Source organism: Zalophus californianus, chromosome 4 (assembly GCF_009762305.2).
Source record: "Zalophus californianus isolate mZalCal1 chromosome 4, mZalCal1.pri.v2, whole genome shotgun sequence".
NCBI lineage: Eukaryota > Metazoa > Chordata > Mammalia > Carnivora > Otariidae > Zalophus > Zalophus californianus.
In genome coordinates, this window is record NC_045598.1 from 160,877,179 (window position 1) to 160,893,827 (window position 16,649).

Genomic DNA, 16,649 nt, shown 5'->3' on the forward strand with positions numbered 1-16,649 from the left:
ACTCTACAATGTGATATTCCAATATGAGAGATGGTGATAATTTGGCCCTCTGCTCCATTAAGATGCATTTCTTTCATTAACAACTATTCCCTACTTTCCCTATCCTAAACTCACACCACCACTTCCTAACACACATAGACACACAGTGTATTTTTTGCTTCTTTAGAATATATTAAAGTATTTCAATGACTGTGATGCGGTGGTGATTTTATAATGGGTCAACTAGCTAAGCTGATCTATGTATCTCAGAATTCCTATCTCTATATGTTTCATTACAGGGTCCACAAGAGGTTCTGGTGGGAGGTTTTGAAGGTTGGAAGTAAAGCAGCAGTCATTTTGTTGCTGATCCTCTGGCTCACCTCCTGGACATGAGGGAGTGGTCACGCCTGGAACTCTCCCATCCTCCTCTGTATTGACCTTCAGCATTTCCAACTCCTGGGACAGAAGTCTGTATCTAGCTCTATGATAAAGAGCCCTGGTTTTTATAGGAGACCCACACCAAAGCAGGTCAAAGGCAGTAAAAACTGACAAAGGATTTCAGTCCAAACTCATGGGCTTTTTTTTTGTTCTCCCCCACTGTGTGTTTGTGTTTCCAGCTCGTTCTTGCTCTCCTGCACTTTATACTCACCTTTCCTTCCCTAGGACAACAAGATCCATCATCATATATGAAAATAAAAGCTGTATAGGGGCTGTTTAACCAGCTGCCACAATTGTATTGGGTTAAATCCCTGAAGCAAAATAGCTACCATACACATACACACACACGTGCACACACACACCCTCCCATTTCTTTAATTGAATCTTGATTGGCACAGACACTGAAAACGTCAAGTCTCAGTAGAGGCAGATAGGCAGTTTATTTGGGAATCAGAAAGACCTTCAAAGTGCACTACCATTTACACAGCTATATATACTGCTGATTTTCAAGATCAGCTTGAAAATGTGTAAGCAACAAGTATTTGTTCAGATGCAGATGTTTATTAAAAGTTCTTGAAAATTCTAGCCAGTATTCTTTTAGTTGCAAATGACAGAAACCTAACTTAAACTAGTTCAGGTCAAAAGGGAATCTACTGAGTTGTGGAAGCAAATAATAAGAAAGCCAGGAAAAATAGAAACAGGAATGGAGATACTATCTGAACTTTCACTGATCTCTAAATTGACCCTCTCTGTTTTAGCTTCTGTCTCTCAAACTAATCTTTTTAAGAAAGCTTTAAAAAATACTGGTGCTTTCGGGCTTTATATGCGTAAAACCATAGATGTAACCCCAGAAAAGAAAAGGGCTCTTTCTTTCAGCTCCCGTATAAAAATCTTGGTGGAGGCCTCTAATCAGCCTCTATGATTAAGACTCAGGCAGAAAAAAGAGAGTAACTAAGTACTAGTTGGCAGATCCCAGTAGAACTACAGGATTCAGGAAAGGGGTATATTTCCTCAAGTAAGACAAGGTATGGCTATCAGAAGAAGGGAAGGGGTATAGAATTCAAAAATAAAGCTACAGATATCCATGACACTGGGTTGGTACTAATCATAGGGTATAAATTTCTTTCAAGCCTTTGCCTACTTTCTCTCACATATAGGAATTATTATAAAACATGGCTTATACAGAATAGCAGGATTATTCATGATAATGCAAACATTTTTTTTTAAAAAAGGGTCATGGCTAATGAATTAATGTCACTTTGGTGGAAGGTCTATGCCCTTAAGTTAGTCTGTTGACAGATCCATCTTGTTCAACATATTTATCAATCATTTGAACTAGGCCAAAGATATGTGCTTATTAATTTAACAAGAATCTGAGAGGGAAAGGAAACATGCTTGATGACAGAATACAAATCTAAAGGCACATCAACATAGGCTGTGGTAATAGGAACAGAGTATTAAAATAAGAGTTAGGATTCTTTCCAAACCTGTGATTTTATAGCTCTTATACACTGCAAATTAAGAAATAATTATTACAATTAGTTTCCACATATATTTTCAGAAATTGATGGGAGGAGTCAAATGTATTTTCTCTTCATCTATATTGGTTTCATATGATTTTTAATATAGTATATATAATATATACTACATATGTGAATATATATTACTCACATGTGTGTATTTGCAGTTACATATCAGACTTAAATTTCTAATCTTATGCTTGATCCACTAGTCCAGTGATCACAGTGATTATAATTTGCTAACTGAACTCTAACTAAAAAGTTCATCTGTGACTTTCTTAAATGACCTTTTTAGAATTAAAGTTTATGACTCAATCTGGAAAGGACATACATACATATAAGAAGTGTGATTAGAATCTCAACTACATTGAGATAAGACTGAAAACATTGAGATTCTGTGACATAAAGATGAGAAACAACCACAAGAAGGAGAAATCATTTGTCCTCCTGAAATATGTTCTAGTTTATAGTGATTCTTACACCCCAAAGCATTACCTCATTACCATCTGCCCCAACATTCAACTCTCACCTCTGACATTGTTCAGTGAGGCAATGGGAACAGGCCTGGACTGCCCAGATCTTGTGAAACTATTATAAAACTGAGTCTTGTCTGCATACACATATTACAGAGCTCAGATCTCACTGGAAAAGACATCAATTCAGAGTAGAGTAGATATCTGATAGAATTTAAAGAAAAGTCTCAATGACTAGAAGGTCAAAGAGTACATGTAAAGTAATAGATTTTAAAAATGAATATGAAATTAAATATTACAATGAAACATTAGAGACACAGTCACAGAATGATAATAGAATTTTTAAAAGCAAAATGTAGACAGTGTAATAAGAATTAAATTCTAATGAAGGAATGAGAGACCTGAGTGCCAGTAAAATTGGCCATCGTTGTTAAGTGATAGAGTTGAGAAGAAAGATAACATTAGATTGATTGTGGAAAGATAAAACTGCTCCTGAAGTTCCCCACTGTGTTCTTTATTAAATTTGAATGTGATTCATTCATGGCTCAATGATCCATTGGTGCATAAGCATTTGCACCAATCTATTCGGTACATGGAACCATGCCAGAAACTTAGTTAAGAGGCAAAAGAAATATAAGACATAGTCCACATAACCTACAATATCCTACAATCTGGCATATGCATGAAATAAATAATAATGCAAGATACTATTAATGTAAATACAAAAAGAAGAAAAACAGATACTCCAGGAGTTCAAAGAAAGAGCATCACTGTCAACTTGAGCAGTTAGATAATTACGTATTTGAATTTGAATTCAATTCAATTTGAATTGAATTTGAATCTGTGGTCAAACCTTCCATAGGAAGACCTCCAAAAGGAATAAGTGCTATTTGTTTACAAAGGGGGAACGCTCCGTCTCCTTTTTTCCTCACATCCCCTATCTAGTTAATCAAAAAGTCCTACTGAGTTTACACTATGAACATATCCATCCCCACTTGTCTCCATACTCACAGTCCTCTCCTAATCCATGCCACCATCTTCTTTTGTCTAAATCACCGAACCAGCCTTGCAAGTGTTCATTCTTCCAGTAAAAACTGGGTTAATGATGCAGTATTGAGGTGAATATGTCCTATGGTCAAAAGGGAAATAGAATCGGAGGCACAGATTTAAAATATCACAATAAAAGTGGCAATCTGTATAGCAGGGGTCAGCAAATTAAGGCCAAATTCTGTTTTCATAAATGAAACTTTATTGGAACCCAACCACACCTATTCATTTGCACATTATCTATAGTTGCTTTCCTACTACAACAACAGAAATGAACAGTTACTGTAAAGATCACCTGGGCTATATCCGTTGCAAATATCTTCTCCCTTGCAGTAGGTTGCCTTTTTGTCTTGTTGATGGTTTCCTTCATTATGCAAATGCTTTTTATTTTGTAAAATTCATTTAGTCGTTGGCAATTGGCTGAATGTGGGATCATATTTAGAAATCTTGGCCAAAGCTTAACCCTCCTTCAGTTTCACCTCCAAGTTAACTTAAGGGTAAGACTAGATTGGACTAGAAAGTATCATCTAGACAGTGGATAGAAAGTATCACCTTTCAGGGGCATGCAGTGCTCAGCAAGAGGGGGGGCTACACACACTGTAAACCTTATATGGATGCTACCCCTCCTGGACATCATGGATGTAAGATCCCCAAAAGAATTACTTCCAATGACAGGGGTTGCCTCTAAGGAGGGGACACTAGAGTTTAGGTCTCTGGACATCTGTTTAGTTAGCAAAAACAAGCTAACATACAAACAAACAAAAAACACCAGCAAATATTCTAGATGAGACATTTTCTCTAAAACTACCCACCTAATTCCTTAAACTGTAAAACCAGTTTCTATTTTGATAAACTTCAATTGTGTGCTTCTTAGGCCAATGTTTTCCATTTGGACCAGCAGTTAGGCACAGCTACTACTCTTTATCACCATGTCAAATTAATCTACAGAAATTTATTTGCAGCTTTATTAATGTTTTCTTGCCCTTTGACTCTGAAAACAGAGATAGGGTCTTAAGATAAGCTATGTAAGCTCAGAGTAGTACCTACAGCTTAACACCAAAATGAAAACCAGAGCTGTCAGAATAGATTTTCCTTTCATGATGGTAAAATATGCATGTGCTCTGAACTCTGTTTTCTTTGAATATTGAAGACTTGAGATCATTTTAGTTGGCTTACTTTCTGCTTTACTATAAAGGAGAGAAAAGTTAATATTTTTCTATATGCTGTTGACAAGATTTTTATGGTCTTATAATCAGAGTTGACTCAGTATATTGGTATTCTTTCAATCCAGTTAATCTGAGTACTGTCCAAATGAATGCCTCGCATCTAGGCAAAATAATCCAAGCCATCGTTTTGGAGAACCATTCCCAGATATTGATTTAAAAAAAAGAAACCTTTAAATGAGTTCATTTCCTTACTAAGGAGGCATATTTTGCAAAAAGTTTACCATAGAGGGTCCTCAATTAAATTGTGGCATCAATTAAACTGATTTTCTAGGATTTTAATGGCTGTAGGTGTTTTGAAACATCTGTCTAAAAAATATAAGATAAAAAATAGAGGCCACAATGATTTCTGCTATGTACTAGGATAGTAAAACTTTGAGGTCTCCAGTGCCCATTTTTACCTGTGGTTAGTGGGGCCAGAAGTGTATGGTGAATAATTAATAGCCCTGACTAGAGATCTCCATTCTGAGAAAGGTAGTTTCTCTATTGAAAGCCTGGTTAAAATTCTCAGTTTTCATTTGAAGGTATCATCTGTCTCTTATATAAGGCACAATTTTGGATCTGCCCTTTAATCAGCAGCACAGAGTATCTATACTCCAGATATTATCAGAGAGCAAGCCTAAATCCTTTTTGCCCCCAATACTAATAAAAATATTCACTGAAATAAATATTGAGAGCTGCCTGGAGCCATATAATTCATCTTTTTCTCTTGACATTTTTTTTTCTGATTAGATGAGAATATCGGAGAGCTTCATATTACAGACATTTTATCACCCAATCATCCTCTTAGATTAAGGCATAAGTGGTAGTCTGAATAATCATCCCCCAAAGATGACCACATCCTAATTTCTGTATATGTTAACTTACATGGCAAAAAGGATTCACAGATCTTGCGATGGGGAAATTATCCTGGATTTTCCCACTGAGTCCAATGTAACCGTGATAGTCCTTATACAAAAGAGGCAGGAGGGTCAGAGTCAAAGGAGACTTAATTACAGAAGCAGAGGCTGTAATGGCCAGGAACCAAAGAATGTAGGTAAACTCTTGAAGCTAAAAAAACGTAAAGAACACATTTTTCCCAACAGCTTCCAGGAAGAATCCCAGCTCTGCTAATATTTTGGTCTTAGTACTGTTAGACCCATTTCAGCACTCTAACCTCCAGAGTTATTAGATAATATTGTTTTGTTTTGCTATTTTAAGCCACTAGGTTTGTGTAATTTGACATAGCACAATAAGAAACTAATCTAGCAAGCTAAAAGAAAATGTATGTAAAACCTCTCATGGTTTTCACTGTACTAATATTTGTTGAGAATGCAATTAACTCCACCACATTAGGTCTTCCTTTTAGAGTTATTCGAGAAAAAAATTTTTTCAGGTGTCAATACACAAATAACTTGTCCTCTCTTGAGCTACTAAAATCTGTGGATTATATCCCTGATTATTCTTTCTCAAGAGGCCATCACTACTAAGAAACTCTGATCTAATCCATTATTATGAACACTAATTTTATCCCTGGTTCAGCTTTACTTTTCTGTTTTTGTCTTCTCTTTGCTCTTTTTCTTATTTACTCTTATAGCACCTTGTTTATGTATAAGCCATTTCAAATCATTTTTGAAGATGAGTATAAATAAGTCAAAAATTAAACAAATAAATTTTTAAAAAAGATTTATTTATTTGACACAAAGAGAGAGTGAGACAGAGAATGCATGTAACAGAGGGAGAGGGAGAAGCAGGCTCCCCACTGAGCAGGGAGCCTGATGTGGGACTCCATCCCAGAACCCAGGGATCACCACCTGAGTCGAAGGAAGACGCTTAATGGATGAGCCACCCAGGCACCCCTAAACAAATAAATTCTTATAAATCTTTTATTAAGAAAGATCTTCTTCATGCTTAATTGAAGTTCTCCCCCATTGTAAATTAATTTCATTAAAGATCTGGCTATAAAGAGATTTGGAAAGAAACCATTTTGAAAAAAAAAAAGTATAAAGCTTTCTCATTTTCAACTAGACTAGCAAATAACATTTTTAGTGTATAACTTTTTTTTTAAATTCACTTATGTAAAATCCATTACATAGCCTCCACTCTAGAAGTAGAATCACTGATTACATGATTTCTCAAATAATGTAATGAACAACTGTATTCCTTTTCTACATACTATACGTTTATCATTTTTTATTTCTCTTCATAGGTGATAATGAGAGATTGATATTGGCTATGTCCAAATAGGGATTTGATTAAGATTGGTAACTGTGTTTTTAAAAAACTGTTCTTTGGCTTCTGACAAGAGCTGCTTACTTTTTGGTTAAGTCTTTGTAGTCCATAACACTAGCCTCCCGTGTTTGAAGGGCTCTTGTGTAAGGATGAAGAGCTGGCTTTCCCTGCTCTTTACCCTGTAACTCATGACATTGAAACAACCTAACTTTGTCCTCATTGGGATAGAAATGTTTTCATTTAATAGCTGTCACAGACCACAGCTCATTCAATGAGCTCCACTTAGCTGTAACTCTGCAAATATATTTCCTATAGTTGGTGCTGATATTGGGGAATTAACCTTTCATGCCTCTTTCCATTTGATCCTACCTGTTGACATTTGTATGCCAAAAAAAGAATACCTCAGTGGCATGAGAAAGAATAGATATGAAGTTCCAAAGTGCTTGCCTGCCAAGTCGACAGGTTTAACTGAGGAAGGTGACTGGGAAAAGTGTAAAGATCATGCCAGACATTGGGATATATGTTTAGAAACAGGGAAAAAAAAAACTGACTAGCAGGAAAAGCTGGTGGGAACAAAGTCTCTGGGAAGTAAGCAGATGATGGCATGTGACAAAGTGGACCACAAAGAGGTGAACAGAGGAAGACAATATGCAGAAATGCTTGCAGCACTCAACATGAAAATTGGACAGCTAGTCAAAGAAACATCAGCCTAAACTGGTCAAAAGCACATTTGGATTTGGCTGTTCACATCTTGTTGTTGAGCAAGAATTCCTTGATCATGTGGGAAAGCAGGGAAAGTCAGCACCCAAAACATTCATGGAGGCTCATAGACAGACTAAGGGTGACAGAAAAATGGCATATTATAATACTGCAGGGCCAAATAACAAGATTTCATTCTGGGTAATGAGTATCTGGGTTTTTTTTAATAGAAGGAATGGGGTAAAAATGCTTCCAAATCTACCTGTATACAATGACAAGTGCTTATATTCATCTTGCTGGTCTGTTTTCTAGCTTTCTGTAATTGCATTTCATCTCTTTTTGTTTAATGACTGTTTTCTTCAATAGGCTATAAGCTCCAAAAAGGCAGAAATTATATTTTGTTCACTATTCAGTATCCAGCAGCAACTCTAATGCTCATCACACAGAAGGCATTGATATTTATCAATATTTAGATATTTATCAAATAAATTAGTATATGAATAGCAAAATTCAATTTACATGGGTACTTACCGGTATTTGGCTGACTTGTTAAACTATGACCACTCAAAACTAGATTTGGTTTCTGTTTCGACAAAACATTAGTATATTTGAAACATTGAAATAAGTATGTCTGTGTTTAACTATTTATCATTTTCTAGGCATTGTATTAAAAAAATAGGACTTAGCAATACTTTCAGTCTTTTCTGGCTCTGGATGACTGAGAACAACCATAAATAGAACTACAGACCTATTTGGTTTTGAGTTTTTGTTTTTTAGTTTCTGATGTATGGAAACCATTAAAAATACTAAATATTTAAAAGGTGAAGAATTTAGATTAGTTTTAGGATTTAACAACAGGTATAGTCTTTCCTCCATTTGGTTGTCAACCTCTGTATTCACATTAAGGGGATGTTTGAACCTATTCGTCACCCCTAGATAGCACTGGGTAATCCAATGACTTAATTTAGACATTGCCATATTCTAAGGAGACAGGGATATTATATTCTCCAGAGCTCAAACAACCTCAGTCTATCTAATCTCTAATTTCTGTTTCTGGGAGAGAATCTAAACACAACCTATTTTGTGATGTTTTAGGAGGCAGCACATTCCTGCTCACCAATGATACTAATAACCTTGGGGAAAACATGTGCCTGGACATAAAGGTCTCTCAGCTCATAGGGTCCTGATGAATCCTTTCTTCTCACTGACAATCAACATAGTCCTCATTGCAGGAGGTGGGTTTTGTGGAAGAACATCTATCTTCAAACCCAGGAGTAATCAATGGCATGACTGAACATATTATACCACCATATGGAACGGTGAAGGAAATTAGAGAAAAGGAATAGTCATGTAGGCACTGGCAACTCTTAAGCTGAAACTCTTACTATAATTTACTTTCAAAACCATGAAACTAGATTTCAACTCATTAAAGCCTGCATGAGGATTTATTTTCAGAAATCTTCAATTGATTACAATCGATACATCTTTAAAAGAGTCTTGCCAAACCCAAGAGTCCTCTGCATAGATTATTACTTTGTGTGGCAGGAATAAATGGAGGGGAGCCTGCAGAAAAACATGTTCTTTCCTGAAGAAGCATGCCCTTGAGGACAATAATGAACTCAGGAATCAGAGCTTCAAATTTAGAAAGCATCCATTTTATTAGTGAAAAGTGTCTGCTGAAAAGTGCTCTCCATTTATTCTTGCTTTTACTCATTTTTTTTTCCTGAGAGGTGAGACCTATAAACAATAAAAAGATTTAAGTATATAGACTGAAGAAGCAGCAACACAGGAAAAAATATATGTGTATATTGGTATAGTGCTGTCAAATCTATTAGTAAATGCTCTGGAAATACATAAATATGAAATTAACCTCAGCCAAATTCTTATTTGGTGTTGTTTTGTTCTATTGCCCAGAATACATAGAAAGTTTAAATCAAAGGCAAAGATATATTTTACTACCTTTTTTCCTCCAGTAATCTAAACTCTGTGTTGGAAGAAAGGTTTTGTTGTTAGAGGCCAAAGCAGAGGCACCAAGTTCCAGAGAACTTATGTGACTTATTGAAAGCAGACTGGTACTTAGGAGGCTCAGCTCCTAAATCAGATTACAGAATTTGGGTTCCAGGCTCACCAACTGTAGCTGCTAAAGCCAATTATTTAACTTTTCTAAGATTTATCTCAAAATGAAGACCTATTTGTCACATAAGTGTTGCAGATGATTGGTATGTGACTAAGCATCAAAAATGTTAAGCCAGTAACATGATAAATATTAATGATTTCCTATGAATGAGTGTGTGTGTTTTAAAATTTGGCAGCAGAGTGTAAAGGAAGGGATATGTATATAAATGATTTTTTTTTGCTTTAGTTTTTGTTCTTTAAATACACTTTAGATTTTACAGCTGTTTTAGGTTGACAGCAAAATCGAGGAGAAGGTTCAGAGTTGTCATATACTCTCTGCCCCCACACATGCACACGCTCTGCCATTATCAACATCCCTACCAGAGCGGTATAGTTGTTACAACTGATGAATCGACATTGTCACATCATTATCACCAAAGTACATAGTTTATGTTAGTGTTCACTTTTGGTGTTGTACATCTTACGGATTTGGGTTCAAATTATTCCCCAAAATGCCAAAGAACAGTCCACTGCCAGTATATTTAATAATTCAAAATTATTAATTAATAAAACAAATCTTATTTCATTGAAACTATAGTTGACTGGGATATAACAAAAGAACGCTAAAAGACAAATCCTTGCGTGCAAGGACTTTACTATTTTAATGGAATAATAAGTGACACTATAACATAAAATTCTTATTAAAGTGCTTTTTTGAGAGTTTATACCAGGGAAGGCAATATCTTGGGACCACTTGTATAGGGAAAGAGACAGGGAGATGAAAATAATTTAGATGTATATTCTGTTTCATAAGCTTTTTATTCTACCGAGCTTTAAGTTATAAAATAAATAATACATCTAAATAATTACAATTAAAAGTGACAACAAGATGTGATCTAGAATTGTCAGAATATAAAGAATTGTTGGAACTCACAAAAGAGGAGAGATTTATTCTGGCTAATCTGACACTGTTTAATGAGGGAGTGGGTTTATTAACAGATTTTAAACAAAGGCTGAAGCTTTATTCAGAGAAAGAGAAAAGATAAGCAAAGTTACAAAGTCAGGGAAATGTGGAAAAGGGCCATTTATTCATTCAATCAATTCATCATATATTTATCCAGTGCCTACCAGGAGCCGGTTCTGGGATCAAGCCCCATGTGGGGCTCCCTGCTTAGTGGGGAGTCTGCTTCTCCCCACGCCTCCCCCTGCTCATTCTCTCTCTCTCTAGCTCTTTCTCTCAAATAAATAAATAAAATCTTTTAAAAAAAAAATCCTATCCAGAAACAAAGCATAGGATCATAGGGTAAGAGAGAAAAAAATGAAACAAGACGAAACCAGAGAGGGAGACAAACCATAAGAGACTCTTAATCTTAGAAAACAAACTTAGGGTTGCTGGAGGGGAGGGGGGTTGGCGGATGGGGTAACTGGGTGACGGACACTGGGGAGGCTATGTGTTGTAATGAGCACCGGGTATTATATAAGACTGATGAATCACAGACCTGCAGCCCTGAAACAAATAATACACTATATGTTAATTAATTGAATTTAAACTTAAAAAATTAAAAGAAAATTAAAAATTTAAAAATTTAAAAAAGTCCTATCCTTGAGGAACTTACACTTTATGTTAGGAAAGCAAAGTTTCAGTTTGGTAGAAGCCAAGGAAACCAGAAAATTGATCAATCAATCAATCAAAAAACATTGGGAAGGAGAGGAAGATAATGCTTGGAAAGATACAACAGAGCCAGGTCATAGAAAGTTCTGAAGGTTAAGCCAGAAAGTCAGACTTTTGTTGTTTAGATGAGGGTAAGCCATTAGTTTTTTAAGGAGCAAAATATCCTAATCAGATCTGTACTTTAGGAAGATTAATTAGGTAGCTAATTAGTAAGATAAAGCCAAGAGAGAAGTGGATAGACTTTGCAGTAGTTCTGCAAAGAAATAACATAGACAAGCAGGTCAAGGGAAAAATACGTCAGTTTCTGGAAGAGGACATACAAGTGTTTAGAGGTGAAGTAAAGCTATAAGGACACACAAAAGTCTGTGTCTTCCAAATAAGTCAAGGCAGTACATGGCCTGCACTTCATAATGTAGCTCTGTACAGGGGAGAATAAATTTGTGGTGTCCACCTTTTTGGTGGAAGAGAATTAATAGATTAATTCTCTTCAAAGCGGTCAATTAACTTGATCTTTACCCCTTTACAAGCCTTTACTTTTGCTGAAAGCAGTGACTACTGAGATAGAATGCATCAGCTTCAGATAATCAGATGGACCTCCCATCATTAAATGTCCCTATTCGGAAAGGAACACTGAGGAACTTGGCTAAAGGGGCCTTTTTGTTCCAGTTTAATTCCATTGTCTTCCTTGCTATTCATCTGTTTAGCAAATGAGGAGAGAAATTAATGACAATGATGAATGAAAAGCAGAGGGAAATGTGTAGGCATTGTAGACTTAAGCCAATCCACAACTGTCTCCAAAATGAGTCTGATGCTTATTTTCCCAGTCCTTAGACTCCTGCCTCTATTCTTTGTTTTTCTTTATTTTTCCATTGTTCTCAATAGCACCAAGGTACAAAGTGAGTCCGTGGTCAGCTTGCAACAAGAGAGGCAAAGAGCTGTCTACAAATTAAATTCCCAGCTCCAATCTGTAGGAACTGATACTTTTTTCAAACATTACCAACAGGAGATTACAAAAGAGACAGAAATACAAGAATCTCAAATTACCAGAATAAAACACAGAAGATTATCAGTACTCACAACCTTTTTGAGCACATAAGAAAACTGGAAAATGAGAAAACACATACATACAAGAGTACACACACACACACACACACACAACACACACACAAAATATACTCCACTGAAGAACACTGAGAAAGAAAGGATTTAATTGGTACCTAAGTATTTTATATGATCCTCACCTACCCTGCCAAACACACATGCACCTTTCCCCACCCTCCTTTGACAGCCTTGTTTTCTCAGAATAAAGAAACATAAAGTACAGGATCTCAAGTTATGGGATCCTTGCAGCAAATTCAATTTCATCACTTATGTTCTATTTCCTTAGGCATTTTACTTAAACTTTCTGAGCCTCAATTTTCTCATCTGTAAACAGGACTATAATATCTACTTCTAGGTTCTAGTGTGTATCCAGTGAGATAATACAGATAAATGCTTAAAACATCAAGTAATTAACAAGCAAACAGTAAATGTTATTTGTCATTGCTCTTATTAAACCTCTTAGATGAACGAAGCCACATAAATAAAAGGCACAATTCCTTGGACATATAATGCAGTTGAAATCCCAACGTGTGCCAGCATGTCTTGAAAGTGCAAACTCACTTAAAACGCAGGCATCCTGGGTCACTACTATCACTCCTAAGAAGAGTGAGATACTTACAATCCAAAACTTAAAATAGCTCTGAAGTGTTGGCAAAGATATCCTTGTTGTGAAGGTACAATAAGTGCCCTTTGTGAATTTCACTCCCCAAGTGTTAACTGACATACAGCATGCAACACTTGACAGTCTCATTCAAAAGCAGTTTAAAAGAAAGTGCCTGAAATACAGAGAATTTGGCTGCTCATTATAGACACCACTTTGGCAAACATCATGTTGAGGCATCAAAGCTTTTCAAACAGTGGAGGACCTAACTCAGACTCAGATAAGCAAAGCTGATAAACAAATTGTCCCTGATTCCAGGGTATATCTGTTTAATATAATTGTTCTGACCAGCTGAAACTATGGCTTAGTATAATTTAACTTAAATATTCCCAACAGAAAACTATTTTTTAAATTTCTGTGTGGTTTCTTTTACACCTGACTTTTCTGAAGTAGCAAGTACAAGGATGGCAAGTCCTCACCAGCAGATCCTAACCCTTCCCTCATGTGAAACCCTCTCTTTCACAGATTCCACCTTTCTTAAGGGTCCCTTAATTCTCCAGTCTATTTAAGAAGTCATCTCTAATACTGTAATGACACAAGGGCTCTCACTTCTCCCTGAAACTGCCCATGTTCTGTCTACACTACTAAAATGGGAACAAATTTTTAAAAGAAATCTAGATGTAAGAAATGTCCTATAGTTGTTTGTACATGATGCAAATACTGGATACATCAGTTGTGATACATTCATAGTTCAAACATAAAGAACTACAGAATGTGGATCATTTCATGAGTTGTTATACTGCACATTTCCCTTTATAAAAACTTAATATTATGTACCAAAAGCATAAATGTGCCAGAGGTAGCTGCACATGCTATCAAATTATTCATTACTTTCAGCTGTTCTTTTCAGAACTACCTCCAAGAAGGCCTTTTGTCCTCTATAAATAACCCAGTTACCTTTAGTTTACAAACTTCTTAAACACAACAATTCAGAAAACACTTCTTGAGCGTTGACTGTGTACTGGCAGCACCATGCTAGGCCTCAAGACAAAATCATGATAAAAGTATGAATAGATTGTTTCATGCAGTAGAATAGATGCTATCATAAAGATGAATTGGGGTAGAAGTAGAATTAAGGGAGTAAAAGGGTCCAGATCCCAATTCCAATTCATGGAGGGGAGGAAGGGCTTACCCCTACCACCACCAAGAAATTCTCTGGATGCTGACTGGATGTTGTACAATTCAACTCAATTCTAACACTATCTACCCAGAGGTAGCAATTAGATTCCACAGGTTAAGGGTTCAATTCTACAAGTCTGCTCCCCATCCCAACTTCGGACACTAGTCACAAGCCTGGCCATAAATGAAAGGTCCCAAGACCTCCTCTTTAGGTTCCATTAATTTGCTCAAACAGTTCACAGAACTCAGAAAACACATTTACTCACTTGATTACCAGTTTATTAAAGGAGGATATAATAACGGGAAGAGCCAGATGAAAGAGATGTATAGGGCAAGATATGCGGAGAGGGTGTGGAGCTTCCGTGCCCTCTCCAGGTGTGTCACTCTCCCAGCACCCCAACATGTTCACCAACCTGGAAGCTCTCTGAATCCTGTCCTTTTGGGGTTTTATGGAGGTTTCATTACATTAGCATGACTGATTAACTCACTGGCCATTGGCAACTGAACTCAATCTCCAGCACCTCTCCCCTCGCCAGAGGTTAGGATGGATGGGAGCTGAAAGTTTCAACCCTCTAATCACATGGTTAATTCTCCTGAAAACCATACCCCTATCCTTAGGTTACCCAGAAGCTTTCCAAAAATCGTTTCATAAGCCTAAAAAAAGACATTTTCATTGCTCTTATCACAGGAAATTCAAAGGGTTTTAGGAGCTGTGGGCCAGGAACCATCGACAAAACCCAAATATATATGAGAAATATATTTTGGTCATCTGAATTATCAAATATATATTTCTTATAAATCACAATGTCACAGGGAGCACAGAAAAGAGTGCTTATTGACAAATAGAAAAAGTATTGGGAAGGCTTCCCATAGGAATGAAATCTGAGCTAAGTATTGATTAGCTTGGCTGTGGTATAGGTGGAACTGGGGTTGACATAAGAGATGATATGAGAGAGGTTGGGGAAGAACCCTGAGGCAGAGAAAAGCCAGACCAGGAAACACATAAGGCAAGAATTTATGCAAAACAACTCTGAGCAGTATAGTGTCAGTGGAGAGCAAATTATAAAGCATGGAGCTCAGATGTGAGGCAGGAAGTTGAGTGAGATCCAATCTTGAAGGGTCTTAGAGACAAGGCTGAGGACTTTGGATTTGATCACAATCACAGTAGGATGATGCTGTATTAGTCTCCTATTGCTGCTGTAATAAATTGCCAGAAATTTAGTGGCTTAAAACAACACAAATTTATTATGCTTCTCAAGTTCGAAGTCCAAAATGGGCTACCAGCACTGTGTTCCATCTGGAGGCGCCAGGAGAGAATCCACTTCCTTTTCTTTTCTAGCTTCTAAAGGTTGCCCACATTCACATCCCTTAGCACATGGCCCCCTTACAGAAATTACCACTTCAATGTTACATCTCCTCTCCCTTTCACTCTTCAACTTCCCTCTTTCACTTTTATAAAGGGATTACAGTGGGCCCACAAGGATAATTTCCCCATCTCAAGATCCTCAATTTAATCACATCTGTAAATTCTCTTTTGTCATATAAGGTAACATATTTACAGGGTTCTGAGATAAGTATGTGGACATCTTTGGAGGTTCATTATTCTACCTACACAGAAGCTATTTCAGGTTTTTAGCCAGGAGCCAAAAGACCTGAGTTAACATAAAGTTAATTGAGAATCAAGGATATTTTATAATTTAAGAGTTTCTGTATTTTAGCAACTAAAAAATATTTCTTTCTTAGGTATCTTACTGTCTTATACCTAGTATTTCTCCTTTCTTCTCTCTTCCCCACTCAGGGAAAGAGTATGAGAGTGTGTGTGTGTGTGTGTGTGTGTGTGTGTGTGTGTGTGTGTGTGTGTGTGTGTTTAATAAATACATTTGGATTCTTAGCCTGAAGAGTATGAGTGTGTGTGTGTGTGTGTGTGTGTGTGTGTGTTTAATAAATACATTTGGATTCTTAGCCTGAAGAGTATGAGTGTGTGTGTGTGTGTGTGTGTGTGTGTGTGTGTGTTTAATAAATACATTTGGATTCTTAGCCTGAAGAGTATGAGTGTGTGTGTGTGTGTGTGTGTGTGTGTGTGTGTGTGTGTGTGTGTTTAATAAATACATTTGGATTCTTAGCCTGAAATCATAACCATGTGGCAATCAACACTTTATGGCCATTAGAAGTCAAGGGCAGCCCACGGAGCAAAGACAGGCTGATCTGGAAATAAGCCTGGCTTTGCTACTTCACAGGTCTGTGTTCCTTGGACAAGCTGCCTGGCTTTTTGTGACCTATATTCCTCATCTATTAAAGGGACACAAAAATCCCTGCCCAGCAGCTTTAAGAGTTAAATAATATAATATTAGCATTTTGAAATTCATGGCATTAGGCTTTTATAATGGGGAG

The 16,649-nt window shown here is 36.6% G+C and overlaps 1 long non-coding RNA gene across 1 annotated transcript in view; it reads right to left on the reverse strand.

The window, feature by feature from the left end:
- Positions 1–3,425: 3,425 nt before the first annotated feature.
- LOC113913530 overlaps positions 3,426–16,649 on the reverse strand; it is a 31,949-nt gene continuing 18,725 nt past the window's right edge. The window contains exon 3 of the long non-coding RNA XR_003517248.1: positions 3,426–3,539. This is a non-coding gene — a long non-coding RNA (uncharacterized LOC113913530). The remainder of the gene's footprint in view (positions 3,540–16,649) is intronic.